The sequence below is a fragment of the Tenrec ecaudatus genome, chromosome 1 (genome assembly GCF_050624435.1).
Source record: "Tenrec ecaudatus isolate mTenEca1 chromosome 1, mTenEca1.hap1, whole genome shotgun sequence".
Taxonomy (NCBI): Eukaryota; Metazoa; Chordata; class Mammalia; order Afrosoricida; family Tenrecidae; genus Tenrec; species Tenrec ecaudatus.
In genome coordinates this window covers 145,961,139-145,979,949 of record NC_134530.1, presented here as the reverse complement: position 1 = coordinate 145,979,949, position 18,811 = coordinate 145,961,139, and the positions used below count along the sequence as shown (strand labels likewise).

The window sequence follows — 18,811 nt, the reverse complement described above, 5'->3', positions numbered from 1 at the left end:
CCTCTCTATTGGTTCCCTGAGGCCCCAGACCTTTTTAATATACCATTCCTCCCTCTCAGGGATCTTTTATTTTTCCTCTCACTGGTCAATGGTGACCCATCAAGTTCCAAGATTACTTCCTGTTTGAAGTCTTGCCTGCTTTTCCAATCGACAGCCCCCTTTCTGTTTACTGCACACCTGTCCATCTTCGTGTTGCAGGGCAGTCATGATGCATTTCAATGTGTCTGTGTGTGCATGACCGCACTTGTACGTGGGAGGGGAGCCAGCATGTCTCCAGCCTCCATGCTTTCCTGGCACATGTCATGAGGGAGGCGCCCAGGAAATGCTTGATTGAATAATTAATAGGCATGTGATGATTAGGAGGTGTCGATGCTGTAGTAGCAAGATAGCTCTCTGCCGAAGAAATAAAAGAATTATTATCTCCGTGGGAAGTTTCCTGTTTAATGAGTTCTCCAAACTTGGCCCAGCAGGTGAGGGGCTCTGGCATCACGGCAGGCTGCCCAGGAACCTTGGAAAAGGCACAAGTGTAGAACTGGAAGCAGGCCCTGGGGCTGGATGTTGGGCACCCTGTCTTCTGCAGCTGCTCCACTTTCACAGTGATAATCAGGCCCCTCCCCCCACACACCTGATATAGCGCACCCAGAGCTGAGGGGCTTTGTGCGGGGACTGCAGCAGAGATGGGAAGGATGCTGCTTTGGGCTGGTGAGTCACGGAGAATCAATCCCTTTCCCTCTTCTTCTCTAAACTCTGGGAGTATTCACCAGCAAGGATCTGGGAACAGGAACACAACACCTAGCATTCCTAAACAAAAGCCCTGTGTGGAATGCCCATGCATCTCTCCCTTCTCTTGGCACGTACACCATTCCCATCAGGCTCCTGATTTACCCGGCCGTGGGTGCTTTCCTCTTTTGCCCGTGGTCCAGAGTGAGAAGAGTGAAGCCCCCTGTCCTATGGTAGAAGGTGCTCGAGAACTTCAAAGACTTAGCTGGTGGACATTCCCATGTGTCTCTGGATCCTCCTGGGTGAAATGACTCCCTACCAACACACTCTGGTCATCCATGCTCCTTTCTTCTTCTTGATGCTCATAAACTATGTGCCCCTTTATTGTAAGTCTGGGGAGGAAGTAAGTGAACTAGAGGGAAATCCAGTCCCAAGGGAGCAGGAGAAGCAGGGACCGAGACTGGGATCTTGATCAGGATATTCATGTTTGGATTCTAAACCTACCACTCATTCAATACAAGATATTTATGAAGAATCTACTAGTAAATCAAAGAGACCTGGTTGCACATTAGTTTAGTGCCTGATTGTTAATTGAATGGTTGACAGTTCAAATCTACCAACTGTATCAGGGGAGAAAAGACTTAACCAAATGCTCCTGTGAAGATTACAGCCTATGGATCCAATGGGTCAGTTCTCTTGTGTTCCATAGGGTTGATAAGAGTCAAAATTGACTCGATGACAGTCGACAACAGCAATAAACCAGGCCAGTTGTCATTGAGCAGATTTTGACTCATAGCAACCCCAGGGTAAAACTGTGTTCCATCGATCTCAATGGCTGATTTCTCAGAAGTAGACCCCCAGGACTTTCCCTCAGGTTCTTTTGATGGATTCTAACTTCCACCCTTGCAGTTGGAAGCTAAATGTGTTAACTATTTGATACCACCCCTCACACCCACGACTCCCTATAAGCTTGTATTGGCTCTTTCTCCCCCACTCCTCCTCCCCCATTAACAAATCTAGATGATAAAAGACAATACTTTACCTCTGGTTAACCACTTGTGTTTTCAGAATAAGTTCACATTCATAATCAAATTTTATGGTCACAAAGACCCAGAGCCAGCCAAGGTCTTGGGGTTGTCCCACCTCAAAGGAGGAAGTGGAGGCCTGGGCCCAGGGTGATGGATCCACTAGCTGGAGAGTTTACCCAGTCAGAGCCCGAGCCCGGACACACTCTTCTGAAGATAAGGCACTCAGCCAGACCCTGCTTCTGCAATTTCCCATCCACGAGTAGCTGCTTCAGAAATCTATACTCTTCCCTCACTCCAGGAATGCTATTAAATCTATTATTTTTGCAATCCTCCTCTATTCCTTTCACACTTACCTCACCACCTGCAGCCTCCTCAACACCAGCTTGTGTAAAGGAGGAATCAGCGCTTCCCTCAGTGCTTAGATGTGATCTCTTTCATGTCCTCTTCCACCTTGGTCCTGACAATTCTTCAGAAGTCGGTGGTTCCTGACCAGTCAGAGGCTGCTAGTTCCCAGGAAGTGGGGGTAGCAGGTTTCACAGGCTCTGGGGCATTCTGGGACTCCAACAAGTGCGATTTACTTGGTTACCCTTACTGAGCATACAATTGAGTTAAGGGTCGTGAAGTTGGGTCTTAATTCAAGTCAATGGGGCCAATGGTTAGAGGAAAGGATATTCACTCAGCTCTAGAGGTGTCCTGCCACTAAGCCTTACAACAATATTTCAGGGTAGGGTTTGTAACCCCCATTTTGGCCAGGAAGAAAATGGAAGTTGCGGTTGGCAGTAGAAAATCTGAGTTTCAAATCTAACAAGACCTGGCCCCAAAGCCATGTTTTTTCTGGTTTACCACCGACTGGGTGGTGTAGTACCCAACTGCAGGACCTGGCCTCTCTAACCCACTTTCCACCCCTATCTCCAGGGGCTGTTGAGGCAGAAGTCATGGAGAGGTGAAGGTGGGTAGGACTCCCTGGGAGCTGAATGCTCATGGTTACCCAGCAGGGCGACAGTCTTTAGTGTCCTTCAGAAGCTGGGGCCGAATCACGTATTTGTGGCTTGTTTTGATTTGTTTGCTTTATAATTTATTTATTTTTACTGTGGCGAGTCTAAATGTAAGGGAAAAAATCGCCATGTCAACATTTAAAATGTACACGCTATTCCGCGACATTAATCACTTTTATCATGTTGTTGCTTGCTTTTTGACAGGCCTGGCTGTGTTGCTTCAGCTGCAGCTTGGTAAGTCTCGCGAGGCTTTCTTTCGGATAAGGGATTTTCCAACATCAGCAGACTTACATGCTCAAGAACCTGAGAGAGTTAGAGTTTCTAGCTTCCATGGGACAGTCAAAGTTGTCTTTCAAAAAAGAAGAGAGAGGATGAGAATTTTCTCCCTCCTTCTTTTCACCCCATCCTGAACGTTCACATCTCTTTAAGTCAGTAGTAGGAATAAGAACTGCCTATGAGCAGAACAGTGTCTAGCAGGGTAAAGGATTCAGGGAGCATTAGACGCCGACGCATTTGACTACCACTTGCAAGTTTGGCGATAGGAACCCATCCGATGGCGTCTTAGAAGCCGGGTCTGACAATCTGCTTCGGAGAGGCCACCGCCTTGAACCCCTAGGAGCAGCTCTGCTCTGTAACATGGGTCGCCAGGAGTTTGAATCAACTCAACAGCACCTAGCAAGAAGCACATGAGTAGGTTAGTTGGTGAGGCCAGGGGAAGTGGGGAATCATGAACTCCCCAGAAATCGGACCTCTTCAAGGGAATGGGTTTCCATTTCACCTTGTTGTCTCTAATTCCATTCTCACAGCCGTGAGCAGGAGAGAACATTTTTAACTTGTAGTCTGACCTAATCAATCCGAGCCTCTGATACCCCCAGCCCTAAGTCCAGAGCAAGACCTGAGGTTCCCAGAGTGATTTTGCTGTTCCTCCCCCAAGAGACCCCAGGAGTACTGAGTCTCCAGCCCTCAGTGTTTCTTCTTACCAGGCACAGCCACGAAGCTTGTGTGTTACTTTACCAATTGGTCCCAGTACCGCCCAGACCCTGCCAAATACGTGCCGGAGAATGTGGACCCATGCCTGTGTACACACCTTATCTACGCCTTCGCCACTATGGTCAACAATAAGATCGCGCCCTACGAGTGGAATGACGATGTCCTCTACCCTCGGTTCCAGGCTCTCAAGCAGCAGTGAGTACCTTAGCCCAGCATATGTTGGGGAGTCATAGGGTAGACTCCAAATCCAAAGCTAGTACTGGGTACTGTCTCCTGCCTCAAGGCTAAAGCACACCATGTGGAACGGATGAGTCCGGAGGAGAGAAGACAGGCCAGGCCAAACCACCTGGATAAAAAGCAAGATGATATGTCCCTTTGCCTCAACGATTTTATCTCCCAGAATTGTTGGCTTCATTGCTCCGATCCTCTATTTCCCTTCTCTGCGTGTTAATCTAGATTGGATCCCCCCCCCCCCATCGATTTCTGGTCTGTGCCCCTTCGAGACTTGGTAGCTCAGGGCACTGAGCAAGGGAGTGCCCGAGAGGCTTCAAAGGAAAGTAACTTGATAGTTGACTGTGCTCATGAGCCTGTTCATGAACTCCCTACTATAATCACCTTCCCAGTGAGCTCAGGAGGGGAGGGGTCAACTTTATTTGGAAAACCTTTATTTTCTGTTTTCAAATGGATGATGCAGTTAACAGTTTTGAGTGGGGATGCCGGTGGACGTGGGTTGTAACTTTTATTTATTTATTTTAAAAATCATTTTATCGGGGGCTCATATAACTCTTATCACAATCTACCCATCCATCCATCGTATCAAGCACATTTGCTGCCATCATCATTCTCAAAACATTTGTTTTCTACACGAACCCTTATTATCAGCTCCTCATTTTTCTCCCTCCCTCCCCACCCTTCCTTCCTCACGAACCCTTGATAATTTATAAATTATTATTATTTTGTCATGTCTTACACTGTCCGACGTCTCCTTTCAGCCACTTTTCTGTTGTCTGTCCCCAAGGGAGGGGGTTATATGGAGATCCTTGTGATTGGTTCCTCCTTTCTACCCCATCTTCCCTCCACCCTCCCGATATCACCAGGGGTGTAACTTTTAGAGTCTCATTAATATCTTTGGCTAAATTCCCACCATTTTTTCCCCTGGGAATGCCTCCCGTCAGATAGCAAAGTTGCCTACCAGGTTGGATGCACACCCATGATTGTATTGCCCCTTCCACTTACGGTAGTTTGGCCTCTTGCCCTCTGCTCTTAGAAGGACTACTGTGGTGGCCCAGAAGTCAAGTGTGGGTGTTGCCATCTGAGTGGTAAGCAAAACTGTCCCTTTGAGGCGCAGGAGGAAATCCCGAGAAGGGGGTTCCTAGGGAGCTGGGCTGGAACTGCGAGTCTGAGGGAAGGCCACGGTGACTCCGTAGGCAGTTCCCCATGTTGGACTAACATAACTGCCCGCGCTTCCTCAACAGTAATGAAAACCTGGTGACACTCCTGGCGATTGGTGGATGGAACTTTGGCACGCAAAAGTAAGAACGCCTTCTCCCTAAGGGCATTGGAGTAGGAGCTGGAGTAGGATCGTTGGAGGAGGAGTCTGGAAAAGAGATCGTTGAAGGAGACATGAACGATTCCAGGAGTGCCTTTGCAGCAGCTGTTCCCAGACAGGAAAAGACCTAGAGTCAGGAAGTGAATCAACGGAAGTGTTTGCTTGTTTACAAATTTACTTATCTTGAAAAGGGGTTATTTGCAGTCCAGAGTTTCTGATCCTAGGGTTATAGGTTGAGGGGAGGGAGAGAGCTTTAGCAGAGAAACAGTGTGAAGGTGTTAAGTATGGGAATAATCGATCACATGACCTAGACATAAAATCTGCTTACTTAGAGTGCTTCAATTTACGTCAAAAAGTATTTAATGAACATGTATCATGTACTGTTATTGTAGGTACCAGTTCTAGAACTCAGAAGTACATAAGAATGAAAGAGCTATTGAAAGGAGTCTTAAAGAATATAATGTCTCTCACTCTTCCACCTGGAGACATAAAGATGGGCAGGGGCATGTTAGATGGAGCGGGAAGGATGTTAGATGCTTCAACAAACATTTATAGAGTGCCACAGAGCCAGGCACATTCCTAACACTGTAGGGAAAATACACGACTAAAAGAATCCCAGGAAACTTCCGATCTCGTTAGGGAGAGCGACTTCCAATCTCTATGGAAGCAGATAGCCTGGTAGCTCAGGCCCCATGGAGTGGCTGGTAGGTTTGAACCCTTGACTTTTCAGTTAGTAGCCCAGCAGTTCATCCACCGAGCCACCAGGGCTCCTCATATAGGCACCACTAAATATAGTAATGACTATGTGCCCAAAATGGCATGAGCACAGTGTAATAAGATAGTTGCAAGAATGTCATGCTAAATACTGCTTGAGCAAAGAGTTTACAAGAAGACGAGATAGCATTTGAAAAGGCCAGGGACTAGTAAGTAGAAGCGTGCCAGGGGGCATGGGAAGGGCATTCTTGGAAAAGAGAACCACATGGACAAAGGCACAGAACAATCAGTAGCTGTCATGATCTTAAAGACAGGACATGAGAAAGAGGGAAGGCAAGGTTATAATGAAGCATATTTTGTGAATGGAGGGGATGAGTTTTCCTTGCCCTGTTGTCGTATTATGGTAACCGTGTTGACGGGAGTTAGAAGTTAATAGTAGGGGGGTGGAATGGGACATAGTGCACCCATTTGTAATTGGGTGAAAGAAGACCCTAAAATAATGGAGGGATGGTGCGCTTGTAAGTCCTGCGAGGCCTGCTTTAAAGACTAGCTTTGCAGAATGATTTTTATGACATCAGACGACTGGGGTAGCTGTTGGAGAAGAAAGGGCAGCGGTTCTCAACTTGTGGCTCGTGACCCTTTCACAGGGGTCGCCCCATCCACAACAGCAGCAAAATTACAGTGATGAAGTAGCAATGAAAATAATTTGATGGTTGGGGGTCACCACCACATGAGGAACTGCATTAAAGGATCATGGCATTAGGAAGGTTGAGAACCACTGTGATAGTGACTTTCTAAAGACAGAAGTTGGTGGTGATGCCTCATCTCTTGGAGCTGGGGCCACACCAAATCCCCATGAGAGAAAGAATGAAGGGGCAGAGGGTATGGCACCTGAATGCACTCAGGACCATACCCTCTCCAGGTTCACCGCCATGGTGGCCACGGCTGGCAACCGTAAGATTTTCATCGACTCAGTGATAGAGTATCTCCGGCTGCATGGATTTGACGGCATTGACCTTGACTTTGAGTATCCAGGGTCCCGGGGCAGCCCACCTGAGGACAAGCAACGTTTTACTATTCTGATTGAGGTAAGGATTGACAGATGCAATCATAAAGCCCAGGCACTCTCAGGATCCCCAACTCTTGCTTGACTTCCATTCCCAAAGGCAGAGGAAAGGCGGGGAAGGACACCATCTCACAGCACATCGGGCTCTGTGTTAGGCACAAAGCAGACTCGACTCTCTTTACCATTCCTGATACTCATGTGAAGGATTTTTTTAAATAAATGTATTTTTAATCCTTCATTACTGATTATCCCTATTTACTGAGAAACCAACCGTGAAGTCCTACAAGAGCAATAATTTGGCACAAGCTTTCTGGGTGATACAGTGAAGTGTTTGACTACTGACTGAAAGGTTGGTCCCCTCCAAAGAAAGGCCTGGTGATCTGCTTCTGGAGGGCACAGCTCCGGAGCAGTTACGCCTGCCCACGTGGGGCTGCCAGCCGTCCAATCAATCACCTAGGTGGCAATGAGCAACAGTTGCCTCCAAACGCAGGCAGAAACTGACAGAGACCCTACAGAATAGATTCAAAATAAGGAAGCAGGGAAACAGATTCCAGACGATTTAGATTCCAGACTGAGCACGCTCTCAAAAACACCCAGTAAACACTAGCAAACAAGGAAACTCCCCCTCCCCCCTTGGGCAAATATTACTGTTTTTTTTTTACGTTACATTTGGGGTCATTTGTCGACACTGTATCTTCCCTAGGATTAACAGTAACCTTGATCATCGATGCCATTCTCCCTGCCTACGGGGGGAGGGGGGCTTCCGTGGTGGCGGTCTCACCTTGCATCCAGGACACGCGCGTTTGATTTGCAGCGCCTGTGCTGCCTCTGTCCCGCTGGTCGCGGGCCTGGGCACTACTGCAGCAGAGTCTTTAGACTAAGGCAGTGTGGGAAGGAAGGCCTGGCTTTCTACTAGTGCCAAGAAGCCATGAAAACACGAAGGCTCTCGACTGTGCCGTCTGCCTCTAATCCTGGGGTTGGCACAAGCCCGGGCAGCGTGGCGTCGTCCTGAATGAGGGGGGCCAACTTGAGGCAACACAAACCACCACCCTATCTGTTGCTGCAGGAAATGTTAGCGGCCTTCGAAGCGGAGGCCCGAGCCACCGGCCGGCCCCGGCTGCTGATCTCGGCCGCAGTCTCCGCAGGCAAAGGCACAATCGACGCCGGTTACGAAATTGCCAAGATCGGAGCGTGAGTCACACAGCTGTACCCAGAGATTTCCAGAACGCCTGTTATGCTAGGGCAGGATTTAGACCTTCGGCACTCGTCAGGCCTCCATCAGACTAAATTTATGTAGTCTGTAGGTCTTGCCGTCTGTTTGTGGGACCGTCTACCCCTCGACCTGCTCCTAGTGCTCTTAGTTGGCATCTAGTCGCGCTCCTGCTTGCGATCTAGAGGGTAATGTGCTTAATGCGGCCTGAAGCTCTCCAGGGGGCTTGCATGAATGCACGAGGCCCCTGCCACGGGGTTGACCCATTGGGGAGAGAAGTATTTGCCCCGTCCCCCCCACCCCCCACCCCCCATCAAAGGCATGACCACAAGCGGAAGATGAGAAAGAGAGATGGAGGAAGTTCTTTATTCTGTGTGCATAAAACCGCTGGCAAGGTATGTGGCAAGCTGGGTTTGTTGATTTTCCCTCTGTTGGGGCCTGCCCAGAGTTGTTCTGGGGGGGGGGGCAGTTTTTAGTCTACAGTCTCTCACTAGGCCAGGGGGAGGGTGAAAGGGTCTTCTCCAAGGCTTCCAGGGACACCTAGTCCATCAGTGTGCTGAGCTTTGTCCTGCACGAGAAGGCAGAGGCGCCCGGAGTTCACACAGCGTCACCTCCCAGAGCTCTAGCAAGTCTCCTTCAGTGATTGACAGCCCTGCACTGGGCAGAGGAGTGCCCAGTGGCTCCTTGGAGGTTTCTGGGAGCAGTGACGTTTTTCCCCCAGCACAGAGTCCATTCACTGTCTGTCTCAGAGCAGATGCGACAGACAGGGGTTGAAAAACAAGAGCAAACCTTAAAAGCGGTGGGGTGGGGGGCCCTTTGTAAATACAGACTTGCTTCTTGTCGTTGTTCTGAATAAAACACTAGTGCCCACGGGAGAAACCACAGAGAATCATGTTTGCTGCTTAATAAACAAGTAAAAATTTCAGGCTAGTCAGATTGCGAGCCACATCACAACGGTTAGCAAATGCTTCACCAGGGTGATTAGTTAAAAAAAAATTCTGGCAAAAACTACATGAACATTGGTTATGCTCTTGTGGGAACTTGTATGACACTAGAGTTTAAAAATCTTTTCTTAAAAAAAGTTATTATAAACCCCTTTCAAAGGAAGCATTTCACAGATCTCCAACACAGACAAGAAAAATAAAATTCTGATTGAAGTAGAAATGAAAAGACATGGGGAAACAGTCTTTCACCACGCCCTCCAGGTTTCTAGAATTGTATAGAGCGTATCTCAAAGAAGAGAAAACAAAGATATGTCATAGATGATCCCTCGGTCAACCACAGTCATAGCTATGCCCACCACCCGGGCCAACCCCCGCCCCCCGATGTTCCAACAATAACCACAGTCACGGTAACATCTACACCCTCAACTGCTCCTCACCCTTTCTGTCCCACTCTTCTGCCAGGCTGCTGGACTTCATCAGTGTGATGACCTATGACTTCCATGGAGGTTGGGACACAGTCACAGGACACAACAGTCCCCTGCATCAGGGTTCTGCTGACCATGGAGAGTTTATCTACTTCAACACTGTAAGGCGTGGGTTATAGGTCAGAACTAGGAATCAGACATGGGGAGAAAGGCGGAGGGGAATTCATTGGCTTTGAACCTTAAATTGAGTGTTCCCTCAGGAATTTGCCATGAAATATTGGCGTGACAATGGGGTTCCTGCTGAGAAGCTCATCATGGGGTTCCCCACCTATGGACGGACCATGCGCCTCACTTCTTCAGACGTGTCTGTGGGAGCACCTATCTCGGGACCAGGGTCTGTCGGGCCTTACACCCGGGAGGCTGGCTTCTGGGCCTATTACGAGGTAACTACCCCCGGGAAAGACGGCAGTGGACACTCAAGATGGTGGGGGAGTTGGATTTGATACCATTTGGGTTCCTTTCTATCGTAAGATAATGTTGCTGGGTGATTCCCCTGTCCACCCCCAATGGCGAGACAAAACATTTCCCAGGGAGCGATGGAAATCTTCCTCCTGGGAAATGAGGGGTCATGCTACATATAACCCGACTTACACGAGGGGGGAATTCCTTTTAAGAAAGAGAAGAGTTTAACTCTTACATCAAAATGTAGAGTTTTTAAATCACTTTTTTAAATGTTAAGACAAGAGAGCCTTGAGAGAAATAGGGACATTCTTCTGTGAGTTCTCTATCACATTCAGGCTACTTCTAATTTTGTCCAAGATAATTGACCGAGCTCTGACATATGTCAAAAGTATCCTGGCGATGCTATGGATTAAGGCAGCAGGCTGCTAACTAACTGCAAGGTCAGTGTTTCAAACCCAGCAGCTTCTCTGTGGGAGAAAGACGAGGCTGTCCGCTCTTGTAAAGGTTTACAGTCTCAGAGCCCCTCAGGAGCAGTTCCCCTCTGTGCTCCAGGCTCGCTATGAGCCGGAACTGACTCGATAGCGATGGGTTTGTTTCTCGTTTGGATTCATACGTTGGCATCATGCTGGACACCGGGCATTCTAAGACACAGCTCCTGCTCTCATGGACAGTGCCACCCAGAAGAGGTACGTGGGGAATGCAGAGCACCACAGGTGACACTATCAGAAGGGGTGACACTAAGCTTAATGCATAAAATTGTTGCACAGTATTTCAGCAGATATTTATTAATTTTTATAAAAATATCCCTAGTTAGCTACAACAACAAAACCTTTTTTTTGGTAAGCCTAGCTTACATGTATCATACATGTACCTCTGCGTTAGTTTACTTTGGGCCTTCTAATGTGCTTTGCTCATTCATATTCCGCTATCACGACACATTGAGTCATGTGGTTTTCTCTACTTGTAGTATCAGCACATGCTGCTGCAGTTTAATTTTGTAATATTTTATTTTGTCAAATCACCTGGCATTTTAACTGCGATACTGTGTAAATAGCATTGATCAACCTCTATTTGTGATGTCTTAATATTCTCTGTATTCCCTCTCTGGGTTCTAATATTCGTTGCAATGGCTGTGCAGAACTTACAGACAAAATTCACAATTAAAGGGTTTATTAGCGAAGTTAACAAATTGTAATGCCAGTGAGAAATGCTCAGAGTTGAGTTGTTTCTTATGACATGTTACAAAGTTTTTTCAGGTCTGCTAATAAATTCCCAAAGTGGCATGCCACTCCACTGTGAGCCTCAACTAGTAAGCATTCAGCTCAAGTTCCATGGGGCAGCAAGCCCAACTCTCCCAATTAAGTACCTGGAGGCGCCCTACTCTGCAAACCAGGCTCCTGTACAAAAGTCCATCACCCTGTTCCGTACTCTGGCCCCTGGTTCTGCTGCTATTCCTCTGATACTATAGTTGTCATCTCTATCCAGGAGGTTCACCTCACAGGGATCTTGGGTCCAGAGAATATGCTCCACTCTTGGATCTTTCTGGTAATGAGATCTCTCCTTCTGCTTCTGAGAGGGACCCTTTTATACACAGTGGGATAGTAATCCAACAAATAACTCACTGTCCCTGCAATATCAAGAAACTTTTGCGAATGAAGTAGTAATGAAAGGAAAAGGAGAGAGAAAAAGGTTAAGTTATTAATAATATTGCAACTAATAATGCTGTAATAAATGTAGAAAGATTTGACTAAATTTTTATTGTTAATATTCACATAGTCTAAGAAATAGTACATTTAAGCATCATACAACTGTGTTGTTGTTGTTAGGTGTCGTTGAGCCGGTTCCAACTCACAGAATCCTATGCACACAGAATGAAGTCCTGCCCGGTCCTGTACCATCCTCACAGTTTCCCTTCTGTTTGACACCATTGCTCCAGGCACTGTCCATCAACCCTGCTAAGGGTCTTCCTCTTTTCACTGCCCCTATACGTCACTGAGCATGTCTCTCGCCAGGAACGGGCTGCCCTGACAGTACATCCAAAGTATGTGAGACAAAATTTTACAATCCTTACTCCTGAGGAGTAGTCCAGCTGCATTTCTTTCAAGACAGATGTGCTTGCCCATTTGCCATTCCATACTTTCAATATCTTTTACCATCAAACAATTCAAATGCATCAATTCTTCTTTGGTCTTCCTTATTCAATATCCATTTTCTACATGCATATATACCATGCCTTGGGTCAGATGCACCTTGGTCCGCAAAGTAACATCCTTGCTTTTGAACTCTTAAAAGAGGTCCTGTACTGCAGATTTATGCAATGCAATGCATGTTTTAAAATCAGGAAAGGCAGGCATCAGGGTTGTATTCTCTCACCCTACTTATTCAATCACCATCCAATTCAACTTGATGCTGAGTAAATAATCAGAGAAGTCAGGTTGTATGAAGAAGAAAGTCGAAATTCTTGACAACTATATTAATCCTATATTCTGTGATTGAATTTGATAATAAACAATAGTAAGAATGCTGTCTAATTTGCTGTGGGTGGAGGGCCATTAGGGAAGTAGCACCCTAAGTTAGCTTTCTAGGTGGTGCCAACCCGCGCGCAGCCCAGGTAGAGGAAACAAAAACACAAAGGGGTTAATTAGCGGAAACTTTGATTTTTACAACAATGCAATTGCTAGCATGTCATTGTTTAAGAATAATATTCACCTAGTGAAGTTTTAGTCTATCTCAAGATTTTGCTAACTTGAGTTCCTCTGATCAGATCTGCACATTCTTACCTGAAGCCACCACTTCATGGATCGCAGACCAGAAGGTCCCCTACGCCTACAGAGGCAATGAGTGGGTGGGGTTTGACAATGCTGAAAGCTATGAGCACAAGGTAAGTGTCAGCCATGGACTTATGATTACGTTACATCACCTCTGCCCCTGAAAATATGCTATGTATTCAGAAAGAACCCTGGATGAGAAACCCCACTTATAACGAGAGCTTGATCACTGGCTCACTGTGTGATGTTATGTCAACAACTCCCCTCCCTCACCCTCAGTTTCCTGCTCTGTAAGACAAGGCAATAAAAGCAGAGGATTCCTGAGGCACCTTACCTTTGTGCTTATAAAATATCAACACGAACACAAATACATCTTCTCAGACCCCCATGAAAACATCAATACCCAGATGACTTTTATAGATAAGCCCACACACTTTGGGTTCTTTGTAGACAAATCTAGGACCTGAGATTGAGCCAAAATCTACGTGGAAACGGTGCTTCCCTAACTCTTACCAATCCTCCCACTTCTTTACCACATGCCCAATTCTGCCTTCTTGACTATGCTTCCTCTGATCGATTTAGGGAAAAGGACGTGAACGCACAGCAAAGGAAGACGAGACTTGCCTGGGGTAGTAGGAGAGCGATCATTCATGTTTATACCCATTCACTCATGAGAGAGGAGGTAGAATTAAACATGACCAAGCAGAAGAATACCACTCTCTTGTACTGCTGGTCAGGGTGAGAGAAATTCCAAACCCTTGCCCTTTGGTGTGTGTGGGGGGCAGGGTGGGGTGGGGGAGGCCATGGAGAACAAAATGATGCTGCTGGAAGAAGCTTCAAAAGGTGAGAAGAGAGGGCAAGTTGAAAGCGAATCATACTACCGACAATTCAAGTGTGTGAGGAGCGGAACCCTGATGGCGCATTGCAGTGGTCATGAGCAGATCTGCCAACCTTGAGGTCATCAGTTTGAAACCTCCAGCTGCTCCTCAGGATAAAGAGAAGACTGTTTATTCCTATAAAGAATTACTCTCAGAACCTCACAGAGACAGTTCCACCCAATCCTATGAGGTTGCTATGAGTCAGGATCAATTCCACGGCATGATGTTTTGTTTTAACCTAAAGGGCCTGGCAGTGCCCATCAGGACCCTCACTAGAAAGTGCATGATTTATGGTAGATCGGTGTCTACATTCTTGTTGGAAGCTGCCAGCACCCCACTAGAGGGCTCTCTCTGGGCAGGAAATAGTTGGGGAAGCCTTGGCAAAAGCCCCGTTTTGTTCTGTGGAAGGGGAAAGAGAAAGCAATCATTGGCTGCCTACAACGTGGCAGCTCTTTCATCTCAGACGCTCCACTCAGTCCTTGTAACAGGCCTATGGGCTGGAGTACACGAAAGAATGCGTGCTGAGTGTGTGCTCAGCAAACGGCAGTTGCCGTTGCTCTGAAGGGTGCATTACCATCCCGAATTTCTTAACCAGAAAATTGGTGCTGAGAGGGTCCTTCACTTAGGATACAGGGAGGTAAGTAAAAACATATTGTTACAAAATCACAGAAACCTTTATTAAACGAAAATTCCGTTAAAATGTGAAGTTATGATTTGTCGGCCTGTTCTCCACCTAAGTCTGTCCACTTCCGAAGGCGGGGTTCCGACGATGAACTCCCCTAAAGAGTTCTGTGCTCTCTGATTGACACCACGTTAGAAATGGGCTCAAAGGGCTGTGTCCCCGTTAAATGCTAGTCTCGTTTGGAGACCCAGAAGCAGAGGTCTGCAAGGGTGAGGCCGGCGCTGCGGTTGGGTGGAGTAAGGCTTCCCGGCGCAATACTCACTGGGTGTCCCTTGCTGCCCTTGAAGAATGAGTGGATGCACTTTGATGGAAAAATAAATTCCCGGGCACAATTTTCCTGACCTTTTTCTCACCAATGTAGTTTTCCTAAAACTTCTGCCAATAAGCCCCTGTGGTTTTCTTTGTGCTCTGATAAAATCTGTCGAGAATCTCCTTTAGAATCCACCCCCCCCACCCCCAAGCCGTGATCACGACCGTTTGAGTTGGCCTCTCTGCAGTGAATTTAACTGGCCTTTTGGAAGACACCCCCCTGACGCTAAGATGAACGTATTACTGGGAGGGCTTGTCTTCAGCCACACACTAATTTAAACTCATTCTGTTTCGAATAAACCTGCACGTGTACGAACTGAAACTCAAGCCCTGTGCTTTTTGGCGGTTTCTAGTACAGTCAGCAAAAGGGACACTGGGATTTGGCTTATAGGTCAGCCTCATTCCAGAGCATATGCTTTCCCACGGCACCACACAGGCTTTCAGTTGCCACGTAAAGAACCCCTTGGGTAGGTCTTGGTGGCTTTCTTTCCAGGAAGCGATAGAAAAGTATATAACAGGGATGAGATAAATAGCCACACCCTTCAGCTTCCAACTCTAGAGTGTTTTTACTGGAAAAGCAGTATGATCAAAACACATATGCACAGGTACTTTTGGGGTCTTGCTTGTGATTTCAGAGCATGAAAACAATAAATAAAGGGGCATGACATTTTAGTCCACCACTCTGAAATAGTTTCAATCATCACAAATTAGGTTTAGAAATATTAAGTAGATACATGAGAAATAGTTATTTTTTTATGATGGCAAATGAAACAAATGCCCCACAAATATCAGAATCTAGATGGTTTGTGCATTGTGTGGTCACCATCTAGACAATGATGGTAGGTACACAAAGCTATGATTAACATGCAAAAATGAAGTTATTCCATCATTGTATAATTGTTTCTGTGTGTTTCTTTGAAAGAAACAATTCCTTATTTCGCCATGGTTTTAATAATTGTACACTATTTTGGAAAACTTAGGATTTGGATTCATAGCTTATCCTTTTGTATCGCAGGTAACCTTTCTGAAGGCTAATGGGTTTGGTGGTGCCATGGTTTGGGCTCTTGACTTGGATGACTTCCTGGGCAACTTCTGCAGTGAGGGTTCCTATCCTCTGATCTCCAAACTCAAGTCTCTCCTGGGGCTGCAGACACCAGGTAATTAAGAAAGCACCTGCATGACTCGAACCCCAAACGCTTCCAGTCCCAGTTTCATGGACTCTCAAGGTGGCAGAAACCCCAGGTATACTCTTTGGCTCTGGAGGCTTCCATTCATTTCCAGCAGAGAAGACATGGTTTCTAGCGAGGGCTGACACATACTCACTTTCCAAGCTGGGACACATTTGAGCAAATGGTATGACTTCAGAGAATCCAAAGCAAGCTCAACTGCAGAACATGCAAGGGCTCACGAAGGAGCTCACCCAGGCATGGAACAAAAGAATTTACATGATGAATTGCGAGAGTGAGCATCCTGAGTGAAGAGAATAAGGCATCTTCTAATATTCAGTAATCAGAGAACTTGGGATGGGATGTTGAAGCAATTTATTTAACACAACCTTAGAAAGTACAAACTCTCCCACATGACCATATGTTAACCTACAAAAATGACTGACCTACTGTGTGAATCTGAGAGTAAGTCCTCTGTCATTCTATTGCTCTGTTGTTGTCCAATTCAGCAAAACAATTAAATATCCAGTAAATCCGTTGCTGCCTAACCAATGCTGACTCCCAGTTGACCCCATGTATGTCAGAGTAGAATGGTGCTCCACCATCTAGCACATTAGTATTATTAAAAAAATTTATCCCCAGACACTTTTTCAGTCCCCAAAGCAACTCTGGGTTAACTTACGCCTTCCCCCTTTTTCATTAGCAGCTAAGTCAGGGACTCCAAATACTAAAGACTATAGCTATGTTTTCTGTTCCTGCCAGTGAAAGATGTGGAAACTAGAACTCTGTTCACGTTGAACAAACGATCTTACGGCAATCTGCAACTCTGTCCTGATCTCTGGTGCATAAAATCCTCCTATCTCAAATCTTATGACGACTCCACATGTGCCCCAGAGTAGAACTGCTCTAATGATAATGTTTAGGGAGGCCGGTTGCATGTCTTTTTGTCTGTGGTGCCTGTGGGTGGGCTTGAACTGCTCATATTTTGGTTACCAGCGAAGGGAAACCACTGGTGAGCCAGAATCGACTCGATAGCACAAGACAAGAGTAACCATAACAACAACGTCCAGTACGGCCTGGCTTGAATTTATTAGGTCGGGAGGACATTTCTAACTTCAGATGTCTGGAGGGGTCCTCGATGTTCACGAACTGATGTTTTATGTTCCTATCTTTTTGCATGTAGGCTGCATCACTCCAGAGCCTCCCAAGCCCACCCCGCCCAGCACGTTCTGTGAAGGCAAAGCTGATGGCATCTACGGGGACCCTGATGATCCCTCCAGGTTTTTTGAGTGTGCCAATGGAAACACTGTGGCCAAAAGGTGTGCAGATGGCCTCGTGTTTGACGACAACTGCAAGTGCTGCAACTGGCCTTGAGCAGCCTGGAGCGGAACGGAGGGAGCAAGGCCTTCCTGGAGTCTGTTTCTGCTCAATAAACACGTGAAACATAATCTTATCTTGTCAATCAGTTGCATTATTCTCTTTCTCACAGATCTCATCTGGGAAGCCAGGAAATGTGTTATTAACAAGAGTCTCCCTAGAAACCTGGAGCCATGTAGCTCTAGTCAACGTTTTGTTTTTTAAAAATTCATTTTATTGGGGGCTCTTACAATTCTTAACACAATCCATCCATCCATCCATGTGTCAAGCACTTTTGTACATATGTTGCCATCATCATTTTTTTTGAGCTGCTAGCCTTTTTATTGGGATTGAATATTTTTTTTATATTTTATTAGGGGCTCATACAACTCTTATCACAATCCATACATATACATCATACATCAATTGTATAAAGCACACCTGTACATTCTTTACCCTCATCATTTTCAAAGCATTTGCTCTCCTCTTAAGCCCTTGGCATCAGGTCCTCTTTTTTCCCCCTCCCTCTCCGCTTCCCCCTCCCTCATGAGCCCTTGATACTCCACAGCTTGTTATTTTGTCATATCTTGCCCTGTCCGACGTCTCCCTTCCCCCCCTTCTCTGCTGTCCATCTCCCAAGGAGGAGGTCACATGTGGATCCTTGTAATCAGTCCCCCTTTCCAACCCACTCACTCTCCACTCTCCCAGCATCACCACTCACACCCCTGGTCCTGAAGGTATCGTCCACCCTGGATTCCCTGTGCCTCCAGCTCCCATATGCACCAGTGTACAACCTCTGCCCTATCCAGCCCTGAGAGGTAGAATTCAGATCATGGTAGTTGGGGGGAGGAAGCATCCAGGATCTGGGGGAAAGCTGTGTTCTTCATCGGTACTGCCTCGCACCCTGACTGACCCGTCTCCTCTCCTAAACCCCTCTATGAGGGGATCTCCAGTGGCCGACACTTGGGCCTTGGGTCTCCACTCTGCACTTCCCCCTTCATTCACTATGGTATACACACACACACACACACACACACACATTCTTTTTTTTTTTTTTGCATGATGTGTTATACCTGGTCCCTTTGGCACCTCGTGATCGCATAGGCTGGTGTGCTTCTTCCATGTGGGCGTTATTGCTTCTGAGCTAGATGGCTGCTTGTTCACCTTCAAGCCTTTAAGACCCCAGACACTATCTCTTTCGGCCATCATCATTTTAAAACCATTTTCTTTCTACTTGAGCCCTTGGGATCAATTCATTTTCCTCCTCCCTGCTTCCCTCCCTCATAAACCCTTGATAATTTATAAATTATTATTTTTTCAAGTCTTACACTGACCGCTATCTCCCTTTACCCACTTTTCTGTTGTGTATCCCCTTGGGAGGGGGTTATATATAGATCATTGTGATTGGCTTCCCCCTTCTCTCCCCCCCCCTTTCCCCTTCCCCTTCTGGTATCGTTATTCTCATTATTGGTCCTGAGGGGGAAATATTTAACAAACAATTAAATCTTTTCTGAACATGTGCCATGAACTTGCTGCAGATTAAGGAACA

At 46.5% G+C, this 18,811-nt stretch overlaps 1 pseudogene; it reads left to right on the top strand.

Annotated features, from left to right (window-relative positions):
* The first annotated feature begins 677 nt into the window (after positions 1-677).
* Positions 678-17,280, top strand: LOC142436990 (acidic mammalian chitinase-like; annotated as a pseudogene).
* The last annotated feature ends 1,531 nt before the right edge of the window (positions 17,281-18,811 follow it).